This window comes from Neophocaena asiaeorientalis, unplaced genomic scaffold (assembly GCF_003031525.2).
Source record: "Neophocaena asiaeorientalis asiaeorientalis breed wild unplaced genomic scaffold, Neophocaena_asiaeorientalis_V1.1 scaffold228, whole genome shotgun sequence".
Lineage (NCBI taxonomy): Eukaryota > Metazoa > Chordata > Mammalia > Artiodactyla > Phocoenidae > Neophocaena > Neophocaena asiaeorientalis.
This window is the reverse complement of record NW_020173762.1, coordinates 764,784-786,449: the sequence shown is the minus strand read 5'-3', so window position 1 is coordinate 786,449 and position 21,666 is coordinate 764,784. Positions and strand designations below refer to the sequence as shown.

General features: G+C 36.3%; 1 protein-coding gene across 3 annotated transcripts in view; it reads left to right on the top strand.

The window, feature by feature from the left end:
- The window catches only part of ADGRL3 (adhesion G protein-coupled receptor L3), a 688,045-nt gene that overhangs the window by 403,242 nt on the left and 263,137 nt on the right, over nucleotides 1-21,666 (top strand). The window lies entirely within an intron of this gene.

The following is a 21,666-nucleotide window of genomic DNA, read 5'->3' as shown; positions in this document are numbered from 1 at the left end:
TATTTTATTTCCACACCCACCTCTTGAGGACTTAGTTTGTGACTTCAGAAAAATCACTGGATCACATCCATCTTTCAGTATAGGAAGGCATAGCCTTCTATTACATTTGACAAGTGGAAGAGTTAGAATGATCAAGTGATGTTTAGAAAATGTATCGCAGTCTTTATTATTCATATTTTGCACCTTATGGACAAAAATCAGGAGAATGCATTTTCTGAAGCAGCTAACTCCCATTGTGTTGTACTGATTAGTAATAAAATAGCAGGAGGGACAGTCAACAATTGCTAGGTTTAAAAACTTCTCAGAGCTAAAATCACACCAAATCACAGTGGGAACTTTTATCATTTCTGAGTTCAATAGTTTGTTAATGTCCCTTATGATAAAACTGAGCCAACAGTAGGTACACGCAAAGCAGCACCCACAATACTTTGTGGGTGTGTGTCTGAATGGAAATCTTTGATGTAGGACTTACTCCTGTTAAATGCAGCTGCATGAACCAAAATGATCTAAACTATATTTGACAAATAATTCCTTGCAAGCATAATATCGTTATCTGTCTCTGCCTTATTTAGCATATTTCTTTAACCAGAGAAAGAAGAACCCTGTTGGAAAATTCTTTCTAATGAGTTTGGAATATCAGATAGTTTCACATCAGAAGTCAGAGGTGACACAAGAAGTATTACTGCTTCCTTTACTATGGCTTTTAGAAGAAGGCTTAGGTTAGTAGCAGGAATATTAACTATAATTATGCCAACTCCTCTGCTTAACATTTACTTATATATTGGCGCCTTTAATATTCACAGTAATTCAAAGACAGAGATCAGCAAAATTTTTCTTTAAAAGACTAGATGATAGGGCTTCCCTGGTGGCGCAGCGGTTGAGAGTCCACCTGCCGATGCAGGGGACACGGGTTCGTGCCCCAGTCCGGGAAAATCCCACATGCCGCGGAGCGGCTGGGCCCGTGAGCCGTGGCCGCTGAGCCTGCGCGTCCAGAGCCTGTGCTCCGCAACGGGAGAGGCCACAACAGTGAGAAGCCCGCATAGCGCAAAAAAAAAAAAAAGACTGGATGATAAATATTTTAGATTTTGCAGACTACATATGACCTACAGTGCGGCTAGTGATGCTCTTCCGCCTCCTTTTCTTCTTTCCTCGTTTTCCTTCTACTTCTTTTTTTGTTCTTCTAATCTTTTAAGAATTGAGAAACAATTCTTAGATCACAGGCCATGCAGCATCAGAGCATGGGTTAGATTTGGTCTACAGGCTGTAGTTGGCTGACCCATGCTTTATGAAATATCTTTAACTATCCCTATGTTCCAGATAGGGAAATGGAATCTCCAAGAGGCTAACCAGCCTTCCCAGGGTTCCTCAATTAAAGACAATACTTTGATCTTCAGCTAAGAATCTCACCTCTAATGCCATCTCCTAATCACCAAGCTATTGGTAATATACCCCCTGCTCAAAGGGGTTTGATGAACAGTGCTGATACTGTCTCATTTGTCTCAGAGGAAACAAGTGTGAGATAGTGATGATGCAAACAGTTATAATGACAAAACTTTAACGTTCAGACACATTTAATATGTGGCAGGCACGCTGCTTCATATTTATTATTTCTTTTGCCCTCACCACAATCCTGTGAAATGGGAAGCTATTGTTTGCTTTTTACAGGTGAGATGGACACTAAGAGATGAATATACTCAAAGCCACAGAATCTGTGAGTGATGTAACTGTATGAGTACCCACAGATCTTATGTCTCTAAAACCTGTGTTCTTAACCATGGTACTATACTGCCTCACTACTGAAACTCATGTGTTCTGGGATACGTGACTTTGATTAGAGTTAGTGAAGCCGATCTCATTTCGCCTTGTAAATAAGGTCTAGCAAAGATTAACCTTCTTAACTATTTAGTAACAGTCAGCAAAGAAGTAGAACAAAAACAGGAAAAAAAATGCACACATACACACATACATATATGTATATGTATTTTTTTTTTAAGATTTCCTTAGTGAGTACAGTTGAAGCAAGATGTAAGCTATCACCATGGGATGCAGCAGGAATGATTGTTGTTTGGGGATACTGAGTGACACTTTGAAGACTGAGCAATTTGTCACAATTCGTTAGCTAATTATTTCATATTATTTCATGTTATTTTCATTCTGCTGTATGGGATCCTTTCTTGTCTGCACCATCATTTTGCCTGTTTCTTGATAACAAGAGTGGCATTCAGATAAGGATACTATTCATAAACTTTCCAACCTCAACTGAGATAAATTCAGGTATGGCCACAAAAAGATAATATCTGGCCATCGGTATATTGAAAATAATTGGCTCAGAGCTGAGATAATGAAAACAGAGGTTCAAGATAGAACTAGAAACCCTTCGTGTTGTTTTGATAAGTAACCCTGCAAAATCGAGACGTTCCCCTGGAGTTATCCTAAAATATAACTGAAGATATTGTTCAAACATCTTTGGTCATCTTCTAATAATGTAATTTCTTTTAATGGGTTATCATGAACAGCACAGTTTGGACTAAACTCCTCTAGAGCATAATTCTAAGGAGGATTTATAGAAAATCGTCCCTCCATGTGTATAATATTTTCTACATAACGTGACAATAATATTCTGGAATAACCACTTAATTTTTTCCTTTAATAGTACACTATATGTCAGATAAGTCAAATTGTTTTTTTGTGACCAGCTTTTATTTCCTCAGCCATGTTCTAGTACTGATGTCCTCCTTCATACCTGGCTTATAGGACTGCTGTCCTACACAGTTAACTGTCAATTTGATCAAGTTGAAAAACTAGTTGAGAAGGTCCACTAGCCTCAAACCTTCCATGAAGTTAGCACAGTATCACCTTTGATGTTCAGTGGCAGATGACTCAGCCCATCAGTATTCAACATTGCTTTTCTGGTTTTGCAGTTGTAGGTAAGACCTCGTGCTCTTCTGCGCAGATAATCTACTTGAAAGTATGCTTATTTTTAGAAATGAGGTTAGTGATGGGTACTTGGTAAAGCCATCACTAAAGTGGAGGCCATGGATAATGGCTTTTGGAAGGTTTATATGCTTTTTTTTCTTGAGATAACATTTCTATGAGCACTTAGAACATCAAGGCTATTTGAGTACAGCACTAGCACCTGATGTAAAATATTAATGATAAGACACAATGGTTTATATACATAACATGGAACAAATTTTCAATTAGATTGAGATTATTTGAATTCTATTCATTCTCTAGCTTTTATTTTTTTAATAGAATCTTACATTCAGCTCATGAAAATAAGATGTTGGATAGTAGAATAAAGTGAAAAAAACATCATTCCTTTATTGAAACCATAACTTCTCGTTACAAGTAGAACCTTGGACTATCACATTCTAAATCACTGTACCAGTGAAATACAAAAAGAGAAAAGTAAAGATATTATGATGCGTCATGGTCTTATGGTATAAGGCATCAATTGTTCATTCTATACTAAAGGAGGGTACAGTGACAAGTCTAGCATTCCTATGTAATACAAGCAGCTCATAGTAGGATTTGCTAAGAATCTTGATTGATGCCTAGTGTCCCTAAAAAGCATTTTCAAGATATAAAAGTACTTCAAACATGTTGGATATTGACATAGTTAATTTCCAGAGCTGAATATTCTCCTTAATGGTTTAATGATTTCATGCTTTTCCCTCACCAACATATGAAGTGATTTAGCAAGTTTCTCTATTTTTTGTAGATACTGCTGTCTAAAATTTCTAAGGTTTATTCCTAGTTAATAAGCATTTTAGGGACTTTGATAATGAGTAATTTTTAAAGAATTATATATTAGCCCTCCAAATATTCACATTCAAAAAAGTGATATATTAAGATGTGTTAATTGAGTTATATGTGGCTGAATTAACTGAACTGAAAGTATGTTAGCAAGTTTTTGAATGGTCAAGGGAAAAAAGCTGAAGTGATTAGCTTCCTTTTATAGAGTGCACTTATTAAAGGAAGAAAATATTTCTGCTTCCTAGACATACAGGTATATGTCTACACACAGAAAATGCTTTTGATTTAAGGTAAGAAAAACTCAACTCAAATTGGCTAAAGCTAAAAGAAGGCATTTGATGTCTCAGGTAACTAGACTTGCAAACAGAGAGGCTTGCTTCAGATCTAAAAAGGAGGTGTTCATTTCTGTTACCAAGGTTCTATCTCACTCAGTCCCTAAACTCAGCTTGCTTCTGATTGGCTCCTGTTTCAGATATACTTCTTCCACATGGTAACAAAATGATCACCAGCATCTTCAAGCCTATGTTTTTCATGGAGCTCACGTTCTCAGAGAAAGAGCATTCCTTCTCTCTATTAGCATTAGCAAGTTCCAGGGAAAATTCTGATAGGGTCTTCTGATATATTTGATAGAACCCTCTGAGTGACCAAACCTGGGTGATGAACTCACCTCTCAGATTTTAGAGGATGCTGGAAAGGGTGAACCCTACCCAGTGTATTTAGAGCAGGATTAATATTGAATGCTATATATATCCTGAAGCAAAGGGATGCTGAACAACAATAAAAACAGACATACACAATTCCACACAACAAAAAAAATCATCTAAATTTACACTAGTAGAGGTGGTTTTTTTTGTTTTATAAGCATGTAGTTGGAGTTATGTTTATTACTTCTTTGCTTGTTTCCCCCAATATAAATCTTAAAATCCTTTATGAATAAGAATTAACACTTTCAGATCACTTGAGGAAAGCTAAAATATCTATCAGATGGTGTTTCCTTGAAGTCTGAAGGAAAAAAATAAGACTATAATATGCAAAATTTTCACCAAAATTGAGACATAATAGGAGCTGAGAGATTCATTTAATCATACATTAAGTTGCAATAATGAAGTATGATGACCTTTTTAGAAATATGAAAATAATATATCTGTCTCTTAAAGAGGAAAACATAAAACTATGAAATAATGTGGCATAACTAAGAAAAAGATATTTCTATTAAAATATACAGTATCTTAAAATCAATCAAACTCTATACTATTACTTTATAAATATTTTCACTTTTATGACAGCTTATACTTCTCATAGATAACTATAATATAAATGCCTAGTACCTCCAAATTATGCTAATAGTGTTTCCTATTCTTTGAGTGTAAAGCTAAATTCTAACTTTTCCAAATTCCTTTGATTAAGAGTGCAAACATAAAAGTAGGATAAATCTGTCAAAAATGAACAATTTGCACAAAGAGTTCAGATTTTTCAGCTGACAGCATTTTAGCACACAGAGGGGAGTTGTCAAAATTTCACTACAGGCAGTTTCGTTCTATACAATGAGATATTTTAGAGTTTATTGAAAGAATTAGGTGGTAAAATTCACTGTCGTCATCCTGGAAGAATATCCATATCCTTTTATTCTCGATGTGAAAATCTGGTCTTATTATGCTTGGGTCACTCTGATCCCACTTTTGTAAGCCTTATGCATGCAATACCTTTTGCATGGAATTTTCTGAATTCAGGTCTTTTGGGGTGTATATTGATCTCTGTCAACTAACTGAATAATCTGGCAGGTCCTGCTGAGCTTTCTTCATGATAGATCCTCTCACAGATCGCATGGATTGATGAAAAGGGAGAAGAGATTCGAACCTAATTGTGGGGGAAATAAGCATCTCCCTTTCTCTTTTCTTTGAAAAAAAAGTTAATTTCATAAACAAACCTCATATATATTCTTGTAAAAAAAAAATCTCCTCTGATTCTTCATTATCTTTTTTTTTTTTTTTTTGCCGTAGGCGAGCCTCTCACTGTTGTGACCTCTCCCGTTGCGGAGCACAGGCTCCGGACGCGCAGGCTCAGCGGCCATGGCTCATGGGCCCAGCCGCTCCGCAGCATGTGGGATCTTCCCGGACCGGGACATGAACCCATGTCCCCTGCATCGGCAGTTGGACTCTCAACCACTGCGCCACCAGGGAAGCCTGATTCTTCATTATCTTGCCTAACTATATCATTTTATATATAAAGAACTTTGAACACTGGACCTGTAATTAATATATTTGAATTTTTCTACTCCTCCTTTAAATAAGTTTCGGTATATTTAGTTTATTATACTCTAGTATCCAAAGGTCTCATTCTAATTCTCCTATAGATATGCCTTCTCTAAGATTTACTGACTCAGAAGCTGAGAGGAAAAATGCCTGATGGGCATCATTTGAGAATAACACCTGATTAGTAGCTTTTACTTTGAGATCTATGTTGTCACACTTCTCCACTGATAACATTTATCCAGTCAAATCCAGGCTGCTACTTTTCATATTCTGGACCCTTCCTTGGGGGTGGGGCTAAGGGCAAGGTGTTAGCATTTTGTTGCCATCCACCTATGAATTTTTCCTCAGGTACATTTGACATGCTTTACCATTCTTCTTTGTGGATTAGTGTTACTGGATATTTTCTGATCTGTCAGCAGGGAGGACAAGAAAATTTAACATGTTATGCTTTTCTTAGCATGCTAGGATAGTCTTTAAAGCGGAACTTTAAAAGTATAAACACAGCAGGCCAGCTTCTTAGCTCTGTACTCTAGGGAACAAACCTCTTTGTTGTGAAGACCCTGGTCTATACTTTTCTTCTTGCTGCTTGCTTCTGTGGTTCTAGAAGTGGATTTTCATTTGCTAGTTCTCCTTTGAAGTAATTCTAATATCACTTTTCAGGCACTGTAACCCTTTATCCTAAGCACGTAATTCCAATCTTTCCTTTATGACATTAACTATTTTCAGTTCCATTAAATAGAGATAAATAATATAAATATAGTGCCAATTTATCCATTTTTTTCACAGTTTATCATAATGATGTAATTGCCACCTACTTAATAAGGGGGAAAATAAAATTGATAAAAGTACATTAGAAGAGTATTTTTTTTTTAAATCTACATAAATGCATTGGGTTAAAGTCTGTACTAGGGAATTACTGTGCATCTCATTTGGTAAAGACCTCTTCAAGAATGGCATGAATCTTTTCTGGTAGAAATGGACAGGCTGAGAGAATTGAATAGTTATAAAATTTGTAACATTTCTCAAACAAAATTAGTGGCACTGTGAATTTATTTCCATTTATGAAAGAAATTTTCACAGAGTTTTACTATTTACCTTATTTATAATTTGAAGTGTAGCAATTTTAACATTCATCTTAATTTTTATGTCATCGATGTGAATTTTCACAGAAATACACTGAATTCTTACAGTGACTAAGACATTTGAGTGAGTCCTAGGATGCCAGAGAATACATGGAAACTGGAGTTGTTATGCTTCCAACTCTCATGGAGTTTTATACCTGGATTGACCTATGTAAAGTCTTTGCTATAAATGTGTTCAGTTCGCTTACTCTTCCAATGAAGACAGATTAGAGAAGTGAAAGGATATTTCAGTTTTAATATTTACAAAATTGTAGCAAATGTTAAAACAAGTTTAAGAAATCCTAGAATAATTTGAGGGTATTCAAGATGTGTATGTGTGTGTGTTCATGTGACTATAAATATAAATATATAAATAGAAATACACACACAAAATTGCTATTCACATTTTCCCACATCACACGTAGTTTCTGGAGAACACACATTTTTTAATATTATATAAATTTTCATAACTGAAAATGAGTATAAAGCCTACTTCACCCTTTTTATTTTCCTGGAATTTGATATCTAGGCTGCATGTTGAAAAGGTTAAATAATTGGTATCTTCTTCTGACATTAAGTTTTGATAGGTGAATTTAATTATAAGTAAAAACGTGGATTCAGTAAATTAATAGACTATGCCCTTTCTGTATTTTTTGCTATAAATCAGATACCATGGAAAACACCTCATCTTTTTCTCTCTCTTAAAAAGCACTTTATAATATGGTGAATCATATTTCCAAATATCACAAGAGAATTAGGAGCGTGAACATGACAACTTCAGTCTTACAGAGTCACAGTGTGCGCCTGATGCTGGTCCTCTGCCAGTCTTTCCTGAGTCACCCAAGGAGATTTTATTTCTCAGTAATCAAGGTTATTTTTGCCTTTCTTATAGGCAAAAATAATAAGTATTTATTGAACACCTACTCTGAGTCACATACATATTTATTGGGCTCCCTTTACCTTAATAAGTGGATTTTTCAATTAAATCCTATAATTTTATATCTCTGATTATAGCTTCCAAGAGTTAACAGTTTACTTGCTTACTTCCAGTAGTTGGTACCAGTAAAGAGTAGGCACTCATTAAATATTGTCCTAATGAATAAATGAGTAATTAAGGAAATTAATGAAAGCTCATACACAGTTTCTTTCTCTTTTGCCATTATTTGTGTTAAAGAATTATTTTACTCAGTCTTTGCAAGTTCGATGATCAATAACTGCTATAAAACTAACATTTGGTAATTTATTTTAAAAATTTACAATTTTAGAATGACCCATTCTTGAACAAAGATATATCCTCAGGAAGATCAGATATACTTCATTATCACAATCCTGCACAGAATATCTGCTATATTCTTAAAATACCACAAAGTATCTGAATATTAATAAGAAATGCAGCTGATACATAACAGAAAATTTGAATCAGTAACCAAGCTTGCCCACATTTTAATATCCCACTACACAATTAGATTCTGAGTATTGGAAAACATGACAAGGAATGATTCCAGCTTGATCCAAAATTCTCATGTGTTAATTTACTCCTCCCCAAAATTAGATATTAAAAAAGCTTTTAAAAAGTAAGTTATTTTTCATTACTTATACTTATCATTTTTGTTTACTGATAAATAAGATGTCAGAAATGCACAACACAGCAATAAAATAACCTGAAATAACCTGAAAGGAAATATTTATTAAAGGGGTAGGAACTAAACTTATTTAATGAAGCTTGATTCTGTACTAGACACTAGTAATCTTTATGTCACTATTGATTTCATTCTCACAGTAAATCTGTGACCTAGGTAATTTCATAACAGTGGATAAACTCTAAATCTTCCTTTTATACAAAACTTTTATTTTCCTGTAATGCAGCATTCCTAGCCCTACTCGTTAGCCAACAAAGTTTCTATACTTTCTACATTTTCTGTCATAAAGATAAGAGAAATAAAGGAGGAGAGAGGATGAATAGGCAAAGCACAGAGAATTTTTAGGGCAGTGAAAATACTCATATGATATCATAATCATGGACAGTTGTCATTATACATTTGTCCAAATCCATTGACTATACAACACCAAGAATGAGCACTAATACTATATGGACTTTAGGTGATTATGATGTGTCAGTGTCAGTTCATCAATTGTAATAAATGTACCACTGTGGTCGGGGACATTGATAATGGCTATCTATACCTTTGTGGGGACAGGATACATGGGAAATCTGTACCTCCTTAATTTTGCTATGAATTTTTAAATGTTTTAAAAAAATCCTAATTAAAAAAAATAAAGAGATAGAGTAGTATAAAGGAAAGAACACATAACTAGGGGTTATATAACTATTATGCTATGTCTGCCTCTTGCCCTTAGCTATAGGGTGACTTTACGTGAGTCCTATACCTTGTCTAGGCCTATTTCCCCCTGTAAATTACAGCAGTTGGGCTAGATGATTTCTAAGGAAGCTGTTCTGTCTCTTTGATTTTTGTTTTGTCTATCTCATTATATATAGTTGTGTTTTATGCTTATCATTTAGTTGCAGTCATCAAGTTATTACATTGCCTTGTGAAGTAATCTCCTCTTTCTGATTAAAAGAACTATCTGTGCCACTGGTGATATTTTAGGTGATGATACATTCTTAATAATGTATGCAAGAATTCGTATGTATTAGAAAGATGTGGTTAAACGTTGAAGCTCTAGAACTGTCTTCTAGAGCAGTCTTGACAAAATGCAGAATATCAGTGTGTTTTAATATGGCAGCAATTCAAATAAATAAATATATGGTAGAGTGTGTGTATATGTGTGTGTTATAAGGGTTTAGAATAACTCCAGAAATGTACACAAGATACCGGAAAGAGAGATTGCCTGTGGATAGCCATCAGGTTGATTAGAGGCTTTCATTTTGTCCCAGTTGAATATATACCATATCCATGTATTAGCTGTTCAAATAATTAGTATATTTAATATGAAAAGGATATTTTTAGAATTAAAATAAATACCAGTTATTATATCGTGTCTTAGTTTTCTATCACTGCTGGAACAAAGTACCACAAACTTAGAGGGTTAAACAATGCTAATTTATTACTTTATATTTCTCTAAGACAGAAGTTCAACACAGGTCTTATTAGGCTAAAAGTAGTTCTTTATGTAGACTCTGGAGAGGATCTTTGTCTTTTTTAGTTCTAGAAGCAGCCCCAATTCCTTGGTTCTGGTCCCCTCCCTCCATCTTCAAAGCCAGCAACAGCTTATGTAGTGTTTCTCACGTTGCATCACTCTGACTTACTCTTCTGCCTCCCTTTTCGACTTTCAAGAACTACTGTCATAAGGATAATCTCCCCATCTCAACCATAATCACATCTGCAAAGTCCCTCCTGCCATATAAAATAACATATTTACAGATCCTGAGGATTAGGAAGGACCAGTGTTCTATCTACCATAAGCTATAAGCAAAATATCTGAGGAAGGTATAATTCCCAAATCAGAATTGCTCTGGAAGAGAAGGAGGCTTAGGAACAGCCTCTTGTATGTCCTGTGCTAATTGACCAACTGAAGTTATGGACCCCTGTGTTCATGCTAACATCAGTTCTGCTCATTAGGTTCACCTGTGTTTTTTCTAAACTAGCTTTTCACAGCTCCTCATCCTGAATACACACCTTCAGTGGAATAGGCCTGAATATTAACTACTTCAATAGTAAAATACTTTCTCCTTATTCTACTGTATGCAAAACTTGGGCTTAGTACAATGATGATAAACAATAGGAAAGATGTGAGTGTGCATGTGGGGAGGAGGACTGCTTCAAGTGTCTTTTTTCTTTTTTCCAGCTTTTGGAATCACAGTGATTCAAGGAAATCTGTATTACTGACCCCTACCATTTTTAAGACCTCCACTAAAATTAAAAACAAATGTCCGGGGAAGGCTAATATAGTTAACCTAGGGTTAAGTAGAACATAGTGTTTTGCTCATTGTTTGAGAAAAGTGATTTTAGAGTCCTGATTGTTCTGTGATTTAGTCTTTTATTAATGTAAACACTTAATTTTAGGTTAGCCTGGAAAAGGACTAAGAATTTCTAATGTTTCAGAAATTTAGTATATTTGCCTCTCCACCCTCGTAGGTCTATTTATAGGGTGTGGAGGCAGTAAGCTACATAGTAAGAACATGGTCTCTGGACTGAAACCTGATTCCTACACACACTGTTGTGTAACCTCTGAAAATCCACTTAACCTTATAAAGCTTTGGTTACTGCATTTTTAAAATGGGAAGCAACATTTACCTCACATGGTGCTCCTTAGTATTAGTCTCTTAGAAAATTAGAAAATAACTATTTTTATTACTATGATCTTCAGTTTCCAAAGTGTTCATTCCTGTTTATTTTTGAAGAATTATAAAAACTAGACATTCAGGAAAGATAAATGCTCTGATTTCTTTTTCTTTTTCTATTCTGTTTCTAGTTTATTTTTGTAAGGCTTGCTACAATAGGTTTCTGAGACTTCAAGGAATAATTCTGAAGCGATGCATCCAAAATTCAGTGTTTATCATTTTAACTACCAAGTCTGTTTTTCACGCTTGTGAAAGAAAGGAAAGCATTTGTATGGCTTATAAGATAGAGTCCCCTCTATATCTGTGAGCACCTGAAATTCATCATTGATATAAAACATTCCTCAGTCCAACACAATTTCAGCCCTAGGACCAATGAGGTATTTTTCAGGCCAACAGGTTTCATTTCTTTCCGACTGGCTGATTTCTTCCTGATAATTGCTTCACTGAATTTTACATTAAATTCATTTCACAATGTATCTTCCTAATTCTTAGGTATCATAATGGTATTGTGGTTGTTTTTAAAGAACTCATATTTTATAGACACATACTCAGATAATTTACAGATGAAATTATATGATGTTTGGGATTTGCTTCCCCTTATTCTGGGATGGGGAAAGAGGCATAGGAGGAGAACGGTGAAACAATATAGCCCCTGAATTAACCATTGATGAAGCTGGGTGATAAACATGTGTAGAGGTGGAAAACTTGTCCCTTTTCCCCTTCTAAATTCTTTGGCTGGTCTAATAATTAAATTGACATAAAGATTAGCAAGAGAAAAACAGATTTGATTTTGTTTGTACTGGAGGCCCAAAAAAATATGACTCAAAGAATTGACCATTGTAAGAAAGGGGTTTGGACTTGGGGTAGTAAATTAGTGAAGAAGTAACAGGGCTTGTTTATGCAGCTTTCTCAGCCCTGAGTTCCCTATCTGGGATAATGATGCCTTCTGTCCTCCTTGTGCAGAGAGGATACCTTTCACATGGGAGATTTATTTCCTGCTTTCAGGGAGACAGAGGAGGGTCAGAGTGTCTTTCTTATACCATTTGTTTCTCGAGTAACTTTAATTCAAAATAATCAATATGCCAGAGTGGCATGCTTTGGGGTGATACATTCTGTTCCCCTTCACATGTAATTTTTATTCTTTCCTTTTTTGTACATTTTTGAATTTTTACATTATTATTATTTATTTATTTATTTATTTTTTGCAGTATGTGGGCCTCTCACTGTTGTGGCCTCTCCCGTTGCGGAGCACAGGCTCCGGACGCACAGGCTCAGCGGCCATGGCTCACGGGCCCAGCCGCTCCGCGGCATGTGGGATCCTCACGGACCAGTGCACAAACCCGTGTCCCCTGCATCGGCAGGCGGACTCTCAACCACTGTGCCACCAGGGAAGCCCTACATTATTTTTAATCATCTTTTCTGCCCACCCTCCTTTGTGGGTCCCTGTCTCCTAGCCCTCTCACTTATCTGATCAGCAGGCCTCCCCTCATATCATTCCTTCTGATTCTCCGTGCCTGCCATACTCTTTCACTAGACTAATTGCTGTTCCCTCAGTCTCATCTTTCTCTCATCTTCCCTCACTTCACTTACCTCAGTTCAAGGCTATTGTTGTACTCTTTTCTCTCACCTCTATCAAGGTACATATCATACTTCACTGCAATTTCTTAACCCTGCATCTAAGCTGAAGCCTCTCTTTGGAGCATTGTATTATCTTGTTCATATGGTATTGTTAATACTGGTCACAGAGTGGGAGTGGGTACTGAAGAAATATTTGCTGGAAGAACTACACACACACACACACACACACACACACACACACACAACACAAGAAAGTTACCTTTGCTCCAAATTACTCGATTTGTTTCCTTTGTGGCAAGAAATATCCACTGCAGAGAAGCTAGTTAGTGACCTTTGCACCTCCATCAATGACTTTATATCCTCAATAAGAAGTCAATCATGTAGTTGTTTCTCTGCTACTTCATATTTTACTAAAGTTACTGAAAATAAGTGTGAGTAATAAGATGAAGGGGGAAAAGGAAACCAGAGTGAAAAGATAGGTGTTAAATTGACAACTTTACAACTCTTTTCTTTGATGATTACTTTTGATTGGTGTTTATATCTGCACCTGAAAGCTGACTTTTTGGATGCCAGATGGTTATAGTCAGACTGGGATTTAAAGACAAAAAAAGCAAGCTGTTGTAATGTCAGGCACACGCAGTTTTCCATCAGCACAACCAACACATTGACCTCTGGTATTTTTTTTGTAGCTGAAATTATTTTCAACAAAAAATTAAACATTTTTTGAGGAGTCTCATTTACTTTCAGAGTATTTGAAAAACTTAGAAAAATCCCATATGCCGTTCTTCAATGTAGTTTAGTATAGGTTTCCACATTCCACATGGAATCATTATTATAATAGGGCAGAGAAATGCAGCAATGTAACCTGCTATCATTCTAAAGCTTGTAAAAGGAAAATGGCAATATCATTAAAAACCCCACGTTCAAAAATGTGAGATCTATTTTATTGTTTTTAAGGAGGGGGAAATGTCATATCTCTAGAGGAAATAATTAAAATCAGAAGTTGAAAATTTAAAGGAAACGAACAAAAAGAAGGCATGAAATCTGCCTGGAGAGCCATAAACTATTAAACTTGTTTACAGCACTATATAGAAAATGAGGAAAATTTGAGTTGAAAGATAGTATAACTGGAGAAACCAATGGGGACTTTATGGTAGTAAAATGTGTTTTTACTTTAGGAATAAAGTTGTGTTCATTTTCCCAATTACATATCACCGTATTTTATTTATGTCTTCTTTTACTCATTGGTGTCATTATTAATATGTCTACGAATATGTGTAAAATTTGAAATAAATATTAGGCAAAAGCATCTGCTACCAGCACATTTTGTTCTTTCATTCTTAATTAATAGAATTAGATTTGGACTCTTATCTATACTTTTATCTTTTTACAATTTCCTATAAAAGTCAGATAATATCTCTTGCCTTTTCTTGAACTCTTCAAAATCTATTCATAGAAATTAAATTAGGCCTTCCCGATCACTCTATTTAAAATTGCAACCTGCCCCTCCTACTTCAGATCCCCTTTAGCCTGTTCTAATTTGTTTCCATTGCCCTCAGCATCTCACACATATAATATTTACTGTGTTAAACGCTTACTATCTGTCTTCCCCTACATAAGAGTGTGGATTATCATTTATTTTGTTGTGTGATGAATGCCAACCGCCTAAGAAGGCACCTGTCACATATGAGGCACTCAGTTAATGTTGTTTGGTGAATTAATGAATGAAAGAATGAATTTAGCATAATAATAATAATATAGCTAAAAATTCTAAGTACTTTGCTACATCCCATGCACTGTTCTAATTACTACATATGTATACATTTATCTAATTTTCAAAACACCTCTATGAGGTCAGTGCTATTATAATCCCCATTATACAAATGAGGAAATCGAGGCACATAGAAGTTAAACAGCTTGATAGTTGCTGGCTAATAACTTACATGGTTAATAATTCTATGGCTAAAATGTGGCAGAGTCCAAATACCAACACTGGCAGTTCTGTTTCCTGGGCATGATCTTACCTGATAGGCTAAGTTGCCTTTAGTTTATAGGCAGAGCCAAATCGAAAAAAATATACATATTTTTATAAATAAATAGTTTTCAACCCTTTTAATGTCTCAACAGCCTGAAAGCTCATGGCCCACACAACTTGAAAATAATTGCTTGCTAAGTAAGGCTTCAGAAGTAAGAGAGGGTTGAGGGCAGTTCTCTGCAGGCTAGCTGCATCCCCTTTCTTACTGTCCTCTGACATCACTCTTGACAACCACCACCTTGATTTGACATTTGAAAGTCACCAATTTATCAAGATGTCAGCTTCCTTATTCTAAAAATGTAGGTTTGGGATTATAAGATATCAAATGTCTTTCTCCCTCCAAACTCTATGGTTCTAAAAATGTATTGCTGTGCTCTGATGTGCAAGTAAAGTATTGACAGTAGAAAGAGGACAAAAAAAAATCCTTTTCCTGTACTTAGTGTTGGTCAAGTCTTTTCTATATTTGAACTTTAGTAGAAATTGCAGAGAATTCCTCAAAGAAATAGAAATTAAATGAAAGTTGAAAAGAGATTGAAAATAGAAAAATAATGGCTTTTCCAAAATCCATAATGGCCTTTTGGCTTCTACTAACCAGCACCCTTAAATCTTCTACATCTTTGGCATACCTAACACCGGATAGATAGCTCACACATTTTCATTTCAGAATGTGAGCATCTCTTTCTTTGTTTTCGTTTTTTTGGCCAGATCATTTTTTTCCTTCTACTCTCGCAATGTGGATGAACTGTACAACTTCTGACCCAAACCCTATGCTTTACTTTTCTGTGTTCATCTGGGGAGATTATTCCCTTCCCAGATTTCACAATTGTCTTAATATTAATTATTTCAGGTCTCGTCAATCCTGATTAACTAGACTATCACCTTAAAATGAACAAACAAGCAAACAAGCAAAAAACCCTGAAAAACACCTCTGTGATAGTGGAACCCTCATACATTCCTAATGAAAAATAAAATGGTATAGCTTCTTTGGAAATCAGACTGACATTTCCACAAAAGTTTATACATGGAGTTTACTATACGACCCAACAATTCCACTTCTAGGTATGTGTATTCAAGAAAAATGCAACATATGTCCACACAAAAACTTTTAAATGAAGGTTCATAGCAGGATTATTCATAATAGTCAAAAAGTGGAAATTATCCCCAAAGTCCATCAGCTGATTAATGGATACAATAAATATGGTATGTTTTTACGATGAAATATTATTTGGCAGCATAAAGGAATTAAGTACTGATTCATGCTACCATATGGAGCCTTGAAAAATTAAATTGAATGAAGGAAACTGATCACAGAAGACTATATATTTGTATGATTCCAATTACGTGAAATGTCCAGAACAGGTAAATCTATAGAGATGGAAAGGGGATGAGTGGTTGCCCAGGACTAGGGTGGGTTGGGAGGAAATGGGGAGTGACTGCTGAGAGGCTTCAAATTTCTTTTTATGGTGATGAAAGTAGTCTCAATTGATTGTGGTAGTGGTTGCACAAATCTATAAATGTACTAAAAACATTGAATTGTATATTTGAAATGGGTGAATTGTATGATATGTAAATTATATAAGTATATATTTCATATAAATGTACACATATATACAAGTATGTATGTGCATACATGTATATATAAATGCATATATATGACATTTTCATGCAAATGTATCATTTACCTACACTACAAATTGAATAAAATCTAATTCATAAGCTACCTACCCATTACCCTGTTGCCATTATTCTTCTAGACTCCTAAGCCATGTACCAAGAAGCATTTTTTCCTCCCACTTTTTAATTCTTTGTAATTCTTTTATGAAATCTGTCATTAAGCAATGCTTATTCCTTTGGTAATTACTTTGTAGGGACTTAAAGATAAAATGACATGTGAATAGCAACACCAGGAAACTGTCACCTAAAATTCATGTCCTATAAATTCAATCTTTAAAATTTAAATTCTGCAGCACAAAATAATTAAATACAAGGGTATATAGATGAATCTTAACCTGGGAATATACTTCTTACAAGAAACAAAGATCACAGGGCATCACCAAAATATTATTATCAGTGTGTCTAGCTCTAAGGAGCTAGTAAGGTAGACTCAGTAACTAATAATTACAACAATAAAGGTCAAAAAAGTTAAATGAAAGTCATCAAGAAAATTTAGAGATTTTATTCAAAATGGGGAAAATAGAATACTTACACAATGAAATATTCTTATAACCAAAATATAGAAAACTTCAAAAATAATTTATTCCTATTTATTAAAAAGCAATTCAAACAAAAAGCAGTCCATTTAAAATACATGAAGACAAACTATTTAAAATATTTATTCTCCAAATTGGTTTATAGAATTAATGTAATTCTAATACAATCTCAATATGATTTTTTACTTTAAAATTTAGAAAAAAATGCAATAAAATTCAGAAGGAAAAATAAGCAGATATGTATCTTTTTTAATTTGGAAAAGTAAGGACAAAAATAAAAGGAGCACATCACATATTTCGATATACAAAGCTGTGGTTATGAGGACCAGGTGAGACTAGTATAATACAGTCAAATATGGTGGAAAACGTGTCATATTTTTAAAACGTGTTTGTCATGCTTTTTACCTCCCTATGCTCTTTTTGAGCTGATTGCATTTTTTTGCTGAATATTATTCACCATAAAGTCCAAGAGAAATTTTTATGGGCGTTATAGTTTTAACTGGAGTTTATTATTATTACTATTATTTTGCATTCATTCTTAATATTCTCTCTTAATATTTAATTTTTGTCATTTTAATTACAATGAGTCTTGGCGTGATCCTCTTTCAGTTGATCCTGTCTGGGAGTCTCTGTGCTTCCTGTACATGGATGTCTGTTTCATTTCCCAGGTTAGGGAAGTTTTCAGCTACCATTTCTTCAAATATTTTCTCTGTCCCTTTCTCTCTCTCTTCTCCTTCTGAGACTCCTGTGATGAGAATGTTAGTACACTTGAAGTTGTCTCAGAGACCTCTTAAAATGACTTCATTTCTTTCTATTTTTTCAGTTCAGCTTTGGTGATTTCCATTACTATAACTTACAGCTCACTGACTGTTCTTCTGTATCATCTAATCTGTTGATTCCTTACACTGTATTTTTATTTAAGTTATTGTATTCTTCAGGTGTGTTTAGTTCTTCTTTCTATCTTCTAACTGTTTGTTCAACTTCTCACTGTGTTCATCCATTCTTCTCTTGAGTTCTTTGATCATCTTTATGGTCATTACCTTAAAATAAACACTTTATCAGGTAGATTGCCTATCTCTACTTCACTTAGTTCTTCTTCTGAGGTTTTATCTTATTCCTTCCGTTGCAACATGTTCCTCTGTTGCCTCATTTGCCTAATTTTCTGTTTTTATTTCTATGTATCTTGTAGGTTGGTTACATTTCCCAACATCGGGAAGTGGCCTTTTGTAGGAGGCATCCTGTGCATCCCAGCAGCAAACTTCCCTCTGGTCACCAGAACTATATACTCTAGGGGTGTCCCCTTTGTGGGCTGCATGGATCCTTCTGTTATGGAGGGCTGACTACGGTGGGTGGCCTGGTAGGTGTGGCTGGCCCCTGGTCCAGTTGGTTGCCAGACCCTGCGGAAGCTGGCATCTGCTGGTTGGCAGGGCTGGGTCGTGAGGCTGCTCACTGCAGAATGCCACAGGGTCCTGGGGCTAATACTGACCCACTGGTGGCAGAGTCAGATTATGGGGTGGGTGGTTTCAGGGCTGGGGTTCACAGATCTACTATCAGCCTGCTGGCCGGTGGGCCGGTTCCTGACATGGCTGGCTATGGGTTCTGGGGTGACCCAAATCTGGTGTCAGGCTGGTGTTGGGCTGGATCCTGGGCCACTGGCTGAGGAGCCCAAGGTGTCACAAAGCTTGTGTTGGGGGGACTCCCCTCGTGGTGCAGTGATTAAGAATCCACCTGCCAATGCAGGAGACTTAAGTTCAAGCCCTTGTCCGGGAAGATCCCACATGCCGTGGAGCAACTAATCCTGTGTGCCACAACTACTGAACCTGTGCTCTAGAGCCTGTGAGCCACAACTACTGAGCCCACATGCCACAACTACTGAAGCCCGTGTGCCTAGAGCCCGTGCTCTGCAACAAAGAGAAGGCACCGCAATGAGAAGCCCGCGCACTGCGACAAAGAGTAGCCCCTGCTCACTGCAACTAGAGAAAGCCTATGCACAGCAATGAAGACCCAAAGCAGCCCAAAATCGATTAATTAATTAATTAATTTTTAAAAAGCTGGTGCTGGTGGGCAGGGCCAGGGCCCAAGTGATCTTAAGACTGGTGCTGGCCTTTTGGTGGGTTGGCTGGGTCCTGACAAAGCAGGCTGCAGGGCTTTGGTGGTCCTGGGGCTGGTATCTACCTGCTGATGGGCAGGGCTGGGACCCAGCGTCTCTGGCTGCAGAGACCTGGGGGTGCCAGGTCTAGTGTCTGTGCAGTAGTATGTAGGCCCAGATCCTGGGCCCTCTGGTGGACAGGGCCATGTCCTGAGATGGCTGTGGGCTCAGGGGGTCTTAAGGCAGCCTCACCCAGTTAGTTACTTGTCCTTATGTATCCTAGTACTGGTGCAAACAAGCTGGTGGGCAGACCAGGTCCCAGTGCTAATAGGCTAGAGGGAAGATTCCAAAATGACATTTACCACTACCAGTGTCCGCGTGGAAGAATGAGCTCCCCAAAATGGCTGCCACCAGTGTCTTTATCTCCACGGTGAGCTTCAGTTGCCTTCTACCTCTTCTTGAGGCTCTCCAAGATCAACTGGTGGGTCTGACCCAGGCTTCTTTCAACTTACTGCTTCTGCCTTGGGTCCTGGAGCATGTGAGATTTTGTGTATGTCCTTTAAGAGTGGAGTCTCTATTTCCCACAACCCTCTGGCTCTCTGGACACTAAGCCCCACTGGCCTTCAAAACTAACTGTTCTGGGGATTTGTCTTCCTGGTACAAGACCCCCCGGCTGGGGAGCTTAATGTGGGGCTCAGACCTCTCACTCTTTGTAGACAACCTCTGCAATTGTAATTATCATCCCCCTTGTGGGTCATCCATCCAGGGGTACAGCTCTTGACTATATCGTGATTCCACCTACTCCTACCCATCTCGTTGTGGTTCCTTCTTTATATCTTTAGTTGTAGAAGATCTTTTCTTCTGGTTTCCACTCTTTGTCATCAATAGTTGCTCTGAAAATAGTTGTGATTTTGTGATTCTGTAGATCAGAAATTTCAGTTACCAGATTGGAATCCATTACTGCATTTCTCACCTTTCTCTAAGGCTTAGAGTCCCAGTCAATGCCTACCACTGTGACTTTCCCTGCCATACTGCATCCTGCAGTTTGCTAGATTTCTCCTTGGAGAGAGAATGGAAATTGTGGCAAACCAGGTTCAGAATTTGACCATCAATAATCCCCATTCCATTCCACTGGCTCTTTGATATCCCCATTTTCCCTTAGGGATATACACACTGTGAACTTGTACTGCCTAAAGTACCTGTGTTGAGTACTGTCGAGGTTACATGCTTATCCCAAGAACAAAGGCAAATGTGGCATTTAAAGGGACTGTTTACTTCATTATAAATGTAGAGGTAACAGTCCCAAAAGCAGTTACTTGTCAGAGTTTAATCACTAAAATCTATACGCATTATATTCAGGTTTAATATACCTTCTTTGAGAAAAATATTATGATATAGATGAAAACACTTGAAATTTGAAGTCAAAATATGACTGGCCTTGCTGTTTACTATCTGCATGTTAGTTACTTAATCTCCTCTGCTTGTATCTTTGATTTAAAAATGTGTGTGTATTAATGTATTACCTACCTTTAAATCCTTATAGTGATATTGGTTGCATAAAAGGAGATGATGTATGTATGAATGCGTAGTGGTTATTATTATATGTAGTAAAAGCCATGTTCCTTGGTTTGACATGAAATCAATACTATTTTATATGCTGATGGTATTTTGAACCAATATAAAGTGAAAGATTCTTATTTTCATTTACATGATCAATAAAGTTTCAAACCAATTCATTTGTAATGACACAAGACCTTAAAAATAAAAATGTTTTTGCAACCAAGTATGCAACAGAGATAAACATCAGGTGTTTTTATAATTAAGATAATCTGAAGTTTTTAATAAGCTATATTACACATGGACTGCTAGCAGTGCACAATCGCTGTCATTTCTTTTATAATAGTGCTTTTAGTATTCCACTGAAACATGACCAGTGAAAGCATAATATTCTTAGTTACCATTATGAGGAGCTCTGTGTATTACCGCCTCTCCACTGTGTCTGCTGTTAGCTAGAAAAATGCTGGGAGCAATAGCAGCTACTATCAACAGGGAGCCATATTAATTATTTGAAATGTGCCTCATAAGAGAAATCAGCAGAGTTTATTACAAGTCGAATATTACTTGAAACAGGAAGGTTACTCTAATTGTTATCATAATCTATGTATCATTAACTTTCCTTGTTTAGGAAAAGAGATTAACAACCCTGTAGATTGCTATAGTAAATGTATAAAATATAACTGCATATTCCCATTATAGAAAGAAAGCTGTGGGTTCTGTACTTTTACCCAAACCTTCGTTATATAAAGTAGCTTTAGAGAT